At 41.0% G+C, this 8,568-nt stretch overlaps 1 long non-coding RNA gene across 1 annotated transcript; it reads left to right on the forward strand.

The window, feature by feature from the left end:
* Window positions 1–1,954: 1,954 nt before the first annotated feature.
* On the forward strand, window positions 1,955–8,002 carry LOC127536714 (uncharacterized). The gene is made up of 4 exons (XR_007945831.1): window positions 1,955–2,104; window positions 4,710–4,868; window positions 5,037–5,115; window positions 7,731–8,002. It is a non-coding gene; the product is annotated as an uncharacterized LOC127536714 (long non-coding RNA).
* Window positions 8,003–8,568: the final 566 nt, after the last annotated feature.

The following is an 8,568-nucleotide window of genomic DNA, read 5'->3' on the forward strand; positions in this document are numbered from 1 at the left end:
TGCCGAGACCGATGGATCTGCTGACTCTCATCTCTTCACTAAATTCAGAGCAAAATGACGCCGGAGGAAACGTTTGACTGACAGGGCTTATAGCCAATGAGCTTGCTGAATAGCCGAGAGGCGGGTTTTAGCGGCCCAGTGTGACTTTTCACACCTCCGGCTCTCCTGCTGCAGCTGCTTTTCTCTGTCTCCGTCTGTGCCTCTGATTCAGATCAAGATCCACACTGAAGCTTATCTGAAGTGATTTTTTTTAGTTCTTTATGAGTTTTTGGAGTGAAAATAGTGTGAAAAAGGGCTAATAAACGACCATATACCATTTTTTCACAGGGTGTACATAGGGTGTCCAAAATTGACATAATTGGGCATATCAGTACAAAAACATGTGTGAAACACTCATTTCTTGTAGTTTTGCTCTGAAATTTTGTCCTGAACTATATAAGACCCCAGGCTGTTGCCTTGTTGTGTTTCAAGCTCTCACAGTGCTGCCACACTAATTTTCAGGTGTTTTATTAGGGAAAAAATTTAGGCGTGAATAAAATTCCTCCTAATTCAGTGTGTTCCAACATAAATAACTCTGTGTCAGTAGCACCTAGAGTAATTTTTACTGCACTGGGTGACAATGCAGGTTGTCAGCTTTCAAAGGAGACCCCAGCCATGCCTGTACTCCAAACAGTTCAAGAACAGCATTCAATTTACTTTCTGTACATCTTCAGTAGAAATTTCAGGGGAAAATTGACCGCAGCTTAAGGGGTTAACTAAAATGTGGTCACCTCTTACTCCATGCTCTTTCTCTTTACTGATCTTTAAAGACTTAAAAAATCCAAATTACAAGCAACGTTTCTGACTTAACTGTATTGGTATCCAGTTATGTGCAGAGACAATCGAATATCTGTCTGTGAACAGGATTCAGTTTGTAGAGCTCGTAGCACTTTAAAACAACTTGAAATGTTTCATGAAAGAAGCACTTTTTAAACTTATTTGCTTGGTATCTATTATATATTGTGTATAATGGATACCTCTTCAAAAATAATTGGTCACATGATCAATTTGTTCCATGGTTTTCTACAAACAACGGGTGGCTCTGCTGACCCACTGGCTCAGCTTACCTCACTCTCCCCTATTTCAACTAGTGGCTTTATTTTCTGTGTAGCATTCATATGCAGTCATGGCCAAAATGTCATTTCTGTGTTGGAGCCATACAAAATCACAAGCTGTTGGCGTTAGATAGCAAAGCAAATGCATTGCAGTTTCCAATTACTAGCTATACATCCAACTGATAGCAGCATGAAAGTGCATGAGCTGTGTGTTTGCATTCCATTTATCTTGCATCCAGATATTCCAATTGCTTTAAAGCATGTAAGGGGCAGTAGAAGAACGTGGGAGTGAATAGAAAGATGGAATGCTTTTAAAACAGGGCAAAAAGATTCACAACTTTGTGAAGTTAGTGGATGTATACTGTACTCTGCAAAGAACATTTATATATGGTTGGTTTGGGTGGTTTTTTTTTTTCCAATTCAGATTTAGTATGACCCCTCTTTTTCCCACAATATCTTTATTTAGCTTTTACAGTAACATAAAATGGTGACAATACTGACAATCATGACATATATGGCCTCGCCATGGTTGCATGTCATTTCTCATAAATTAGCTGCCAGTTATCGCTAAAAAAACACACACAAAAAAACCACAAAATGAACAACATGCTTCTCTTGTTACAAAACGGATTATAAACCCAATGTAATGGATCTTAACATAAAGGTAATAATAATGACAAGCTACAGGCATTTGAAAAGTAACTTATTAAAAAATAAAATAAAATAAATTAACAGTCACAATTTTGGAAATTGCCATACCCGCAGTAGTTAGTCATCAGTTTGGTTTTCTGTTAAGTCTGAGTTCTTGACATAATCAGTATGACCCCTCTTACTTTTTTCTCTGACTCTTTTATGGTCAGAGAGTTACAGGTCAAGCGGCACACTCAAAATCCACACTGAGGAACGCCTGGGCTTCGGAGTGATGCAGGACAACCGCACACAGCCAACTGATATTCAAATTCACTCAAACAGGCGAGGAGAAGCATCAGCAAATGGACTAGGAGCATCTGGTAAGCGCATATGTGTGTCTTGTATGAACACTGAGCTCTGTCTGTTTCCTATTTACTCCCATACACACAAATCTCCATTTCATCCACAATTATCACACCTGATTTCCACATATAACCACACTTTCTTGGCAGTGAGTATGCTGGTTCCTTAAAGTGATTACACAGTATCATTCTCACGCACAAACTGGAAAGCACATCATTTTTATTTTGAAGCCCGAAACTGGATTTTCTTCATATGAATCATTTGTTTAGCATATTGGCATACAGAAACAAAAATCTAAAGTTTCAAGAATAATTTCAAAATAAAGAATTTCGCAAAAGAAAACGGCACCTGCCAAACACAAAGTCACAACAGTCAATACCGAGTATGGCCTCCATTTGCTTCGATGCAGGCAGCAATCCGTCGGCGCATGCTTTGGACCAGGCTTCTGATTGTGGGTTGGGAACAGCCCATACGCCTGGCTACATCACTGTAGCTCAAACCGGCCTCCACCGTACCCAGTGCCCGGAGACGTTGTTCATGTGATAGACGCGGCATGAAGCTGTTTAATGGACTAACAATGGTGGCCTTTTTTGGGCCTTTATATAGGCCTTCAAAACCCATTCTCAAATTGTGCAGATACTCACTGAGTATTGCTTGGTGTGTATTTGGTTCACTTTTGCAAAGTGACCAACCCATGTGCAATGAATCATGACAAAATGACAACTCATCATTATCTCAACTACCAGGGCACTAGATCATCAGTAAATCCACAATGAATAATTACAACCCCCCTACAAGTAGAATTCTGCGTACATTTCTACCTCAAAGTTTCTATTGACTGTCAGTATATTTAGCTCTGCTGTTTTAAGTCTTGTTCATGAATCTTGTCCCTTCTTTATTGTCACATGCTCAGACTTTTACCCTGCCATGGTATTCTTTGTATTTATTTTTTTCCCTCTCCTTACTCTATTCATTCAAAGTTTTTGCTCCAAAGCTAATAGTTTGCTGGATTGAGGCCCACATTGTCCACACTTAACTTCAGGTCTAGCCAAGTTGAGTGCTCAAACTTAAGTTAAATACCTTTAAATGAGGTCTACACTTGTAAAACCACTCAACAGCTCAAACGCTTTTCAACATATTTAATTATAGCATCCAAATGACACATGAGTGCTCCGCATGTTTGCAGTATTTTTACTTCCACAAGGAAAACCTAAGCACAGACGTTTCGGCAAGTTGCCTCACTCAGAGTTCTTCATTGTGCTGTCTTGTCAGTGTGCCGCTCCAATGTGCTGTCTGACAGCACACTGAAGAAGGCTTCTTGCCAAAACATCTGTGCTTTGGCTCCCTTGTGCCATTAATGAATGTCTTGAAATAGCTTTGTGCTCCTGAGCATATTTTCGGAAGTGGGAACTCTTTCAAAAGTTCACAGCATTTGGTTGATCTTGTTTTTTCATCCATCATTGTAGTGTGTTGAATAGGCTAGAATTACACCTGAAATTAGAATTGTTCCATGAAACCGATACATATGATGCTGACTGCATCTTAACATGACTCGAAGCGATAAATATATCAAACATGCAGTCTATGCAAAAGAAGAAAGATTGAGATCTGACCTTCCTACTGTTGAGGGAGGAGATGAGATTTTAATCCCCCTCTTATTTTACACCTAATACATTTTAAATCTGGCACAAACCATTATCAGTAACAGGAATGTAGATATATGTCCCATCTGCTTTGAAAATTAGCAAATTGAACTGAGAAGTAGGTGTGTGTGAACGTCCACATGTGTCAGCAGCACTGCACTGCGTGCATCAGTCCTCCCATGCTGCTTAGTTTGACAGTGCAGGTGGCTGTGAAGCACTAAGTGGAGGTTCTGTGCCAGTTGAAAGACAGTGCCAGGCACCGAGAGTGGGAGGAAGGAGGGAGAGGTGAGGAGACAATGGAAGATTGAAAGACTGAAAGACTTAACACTGGAGTTGAAACTGGTTAGACAGCACGCAGCATGAGGAATCAGTGTGCTGCAGTCACACACACACACACACACACACACACACACACACACACACACACACACACACACACACACACACACACACACACACACACACACACACACACCATCATAGCTTCTCAGTGGGGGCCTCGATGTAATTTACAGTGAGCAGGTGGGGATGGATGTTCAATCTGATTCAATTTGATGTGGCTCGCAGTGGAGTGGGATGAGACACCTCTCATTCCACTGACTGTTGTGATCTTTTTGACCAGTATACCGTCTTCTTCTCACCTTCTCCTTTCTTCTCCTAGATCTCCTCTTATCTCTTTCTTGCACTTACACCATCTGTTACTGTTTTCATACTGTTACAGCAGCTGCCAGATACAGTTACTGTCTATCCTCATGTCCATCATTACATCCATCCCTCCTTATGTGCACTGATCAGTTTCTCAACCCATAGTTTTACATATTGCCCTTTTGTTTTTATTCAGTGTCTATAACCTGCCTAGCAAGTCTGAGTCTTTCTGAACCTCCAAGGACAAAACCCCAAGTCCTCTCTTTGCGCCTGCCTCTCTCATTCCCCCCTCATCCTCTCTCTGCCTGCCTGTTTCATCGCACACTGGACTCAGAATTTGGATCAGCCTTCCGTCCGTTGTCACGAGCAGCCCGAGAGATCATGGAGATTTGTGGTGTGGACCAGAGAGGCTGTGAAGACCCTGACTTGGACACAGACACGACTGAACACACAGTCCACCATCTGGCACAGGAATTAAGACTCATTGCCAAGGGTATGGACATGCACATATGCTACATACATTAATTGTATTTAATAATAACAACAACACAATAGTGTTTGCATGTCAGTAATAGTTTTTCTTGATGAATTATGAGTTACAACAGTGATAGTGGTTTTAAAAAAAGGCCATAACATTAACCTTCTTTGGTGTTTCTCGTAGAAACAGACACTCAGGCTCTGGTAATTAATACAAGAAACAGTGCAAGTCAAGATCAGCATGGAAATCTGGGTTTCAAACGGTGGGTAACATGCAACCAATGACTCAAGACACTTCCACATAATAACTGTGATTGCTCAAGTATAACGATACACATTACTTGATCCTATAAGGTAAACACAATTGTCTATGTATTTATTATTGGTAGACTTGGTAATGGTAGTATATTGAATTCTGCCCATTTGGAAATTTGCATCTTCTCTAAAACGTGGAACTACAGCTTAGGTAGTTGTTTATAATTTCCATCACAGTTTTATATCCCGAAAGGCAAATATGCGTTTCTCCCTTGTGAGAATCAGAGCGTGAAGCCTTGACTTCCTGTTTTCATACTCTGTGTATCTGTCTTTTCACCATGATCGCCATGTAATCCATTGCTGTTTCACCCCTACACTTCCCCACACTCTCATACCATTCCAGTGGTCACAATGGGGGGTAATCCCTCCATTTTTTGTGCTCCGTCAATCCGTCTCTCTGTCGGATATGTAGAGTGTGTAATGGATCGTTAGCCAGCAGAACGACTTTAGCTTTGACAGCATGTTGGGTATCGGGCCTTAATGTGCTGCTTAATGTGGGTATGTATGTGAGAAGGGGAGTGTGTCAATGTATTTTTTATTTTTTTTGTATATTAGAAACTAAATGTGTGGGTGTGTGTGTCTGTGCATTGTTGATGTTTTGTGTGTGCGCGTGTAGCGGGCATAATCTGCGCTAGAGGCCTTGTGCTGAGCAGAGCACTGTGAATATCACATTGAGACGTGTAATAAACGGATTAACACATACTACAGAGAGAGCTCCCAAAACAGCTCCTTACGTCCTTAAAACACACACACGCGCACACACACACACACACACACACACACACACACACACACACACACACACACACACACACACACACACACACACACACACACACACACACACACACACACACACGTTTGTACTTCTATCTTAGTGAGGACATCCATAGGCGTAATGCATTTCCTAGAGCCTTACCCTAACCTTAACCATCACAACTGATTGCCTAAACTTAATCCTTACCCTAACCCTAACCAAACCTCAATTCATACCTGTTCTCTAAAAACAAGTCTTCACCCTCAAACATGGCTGTTTCAAAGTGAGGACCGGCCAAAATGTCCTCACTTTGTAAAAATGCATTACGCTTATGGATGTCCTCACTAAGACAGAAGTACAAGCATGTGTGTGTCTGTGTGTGTGTGTTTTAAATCACTATTTGGTACTCAGAAACAGCTCTGTTTATTTAAGTTCACTGTTTAACATTTGTCTTTTAGACAGTATTGAGAGGTGGCTGCAGGTACATTGTAGCGTAGATATGGTGTTCAGCTTTTTTCAGCATTTTCAGTTTGTTCTTGTTTGAAACCTATAATATATACACAGATCAGCCTCAACATGGAAACCACCTGCTTAATTTTGTGCAGGTCACCTCCATGTAGCCAAAACAGTTCTAGCAAATTGATCTATGCACACAAGACCTCTGAAGTTGTCCCATGGTGTCTAACTCTGAAATACTGGCAGCTGATCCTCTGTATACTGGAGCCTCTGAAAATTTGGCATCTGAAGAGGCCAGGTCAATACTTTGGACTCCTTGTGTTCCTTGAGCCGGTCCTGAGCAAATTTTGTGTGCTTGGGCGCATTGTCCTGCTGGTGTAAAATGAATGTGTGTTTTTCTTAGTGGTGTCACTATAAAACCTGCGGCACAGTTTGTGTCTTAATGGGGATGTGTCAGCACACAAATTATGGATGAATCTTATTTACAATAGTTGTAGGTTATGATGCAAACAGTGGGTGGGAATGATTACTTATTTTGTTTTTGCCAAGTGAAGCACACTTCAAAATATACGGGTCAGCTGTGAACTTTGCCTGCGTAAAGTAATGACTTTGAAAAACTTCCATTAAAACAAGATTTTCAAACTTATTTGAACATCTAACCTTCTGTTATGAATTGAATCTGTGAGTCACTCATCAAATATCTGGGGGGGAAAAGTAAATGCTTGATGACATCAAACAATGTACAAAGAAAAGGGTTTATAATAAAAGACCACCTACCTGCTGACAGGGCTAACACAAATAGAGCAACTCCTGTGACACTGGTGGCAGAGCAGGTGGGCGATGTGGATGGCATTGATACGCCTGCTGTCTTCATGACTCTTAAGTTAATTTGGCCTTGTCATAGCAGAATGCTAAGTGGGAGAGGCTCTAAGTAAAAAACTGTGCAGGACCTGTTAGTGCAGGTAATTCTGTCACCTTTGTGTGGGCGTTTAATCACAACATTTTTTCTTCCTTTTGTCAATTTGTTTTTTCCAACACTGACATGCTGGGTATATTTATTTTGGTGGCCTTTGCTAATTTGTAAATTGTTTTATGAAAATCTAAATATCAAAAAAGTTAGATTTGTAAGTGACTCGATGCTAGATTCAGATTTGACTAAATTCTCATAAACCCCACCTTGGTGATGATGAAGACTTATGACAGACAAACTGTACTTTTAGCTGTTTGGCCCCTCTGATACATGTCACAAATGTTGGTCAAGTAAAATATCTGTTCTTAAATCATCATGTGGGATTTGAGTGTTGTCTGTGTATGACTTTCTGCCTTTAATTGACGGATTTGGTCTTGCAGGGGTGGGGTCAGTGAGGAACAAAAGGAAGAAGAGGAGGCTGCGAAGAGAGACCAACAGAGCGTTCTCTTACTACCTTGAGACACACACTTATATGAGTCTTGTAATAGACTACAAAACAGAAAATCACACAATGGATATAATTTACATGATGTCCATGTGGGGAAGAGGCTGGTGCAGATGCTCTTTTACTTTAAGACTAAATAGCTGTGTGCAAACAGATGGAAATATAAATGTAATGCTTTGAAATGGAATAAATGCTGTTTTGATCTGAGTTCTGATTTTCCTCTTGTTGTATGTGGCCTTGTTTTCTCTGCACTTTGTTACTTTTATACATAAATCGTAGCTGTGACATGCATACCTGTGAATGTATTTGCTGAAGGTACAAAACAGTGCGACAGGCAAAGGATGTTGACAGAAGGGGAGGTGACGGGAAGACAAACGGTTACTGGTTTTATTCTCAGCAGGGGTCTGCTTGGATCCCTTTGACTGTGTGTGTTTTCCTGAGTGTGTGCATGAGCATGTTGCATCTGAAGCGCTGCATTAAAGGACAGACGTTGAGGGACAGTTGGCAGCGGTGCCAATTTTACCGACAGGGGTTAGGAGGAACATTTTTCTCTGTTGTCATCAGTTTGTTTCTTAATAAGGTTAGGGTGGCACTGGATCAGGTTGGACTGCACATGCACACACAGACACACACGAGACTCCTGCAGGTGATGAATTATGTCTCTAAGGGAGGGAATAAGGAACTGTGCCAGTTGCTGCTGGTGCCATCTTCTCTGTGTGTGTGTGTGCAGGAGTGGGGGGAAGATAAACACCAGGCACTGGAACTAGTTTGTT

The sequence above is a fragment of the Acanthochromis polyacanthus genome, chromosome 13, assembly GCF_021347895.1.
Source record: "Acanthochromis polyacanthus isolate Apoly-LR-REF ecotype Palm Island chromosome 13, KAUST_Apoly_ChrSc, whole genome shotgun sequence".
Taxonomy (NCBI): Eukaryota; Metazoa; Chordata; class Actinopteri; family Pomacentridae; genus Acanthochromis; species Acanthochromis polyacanthus.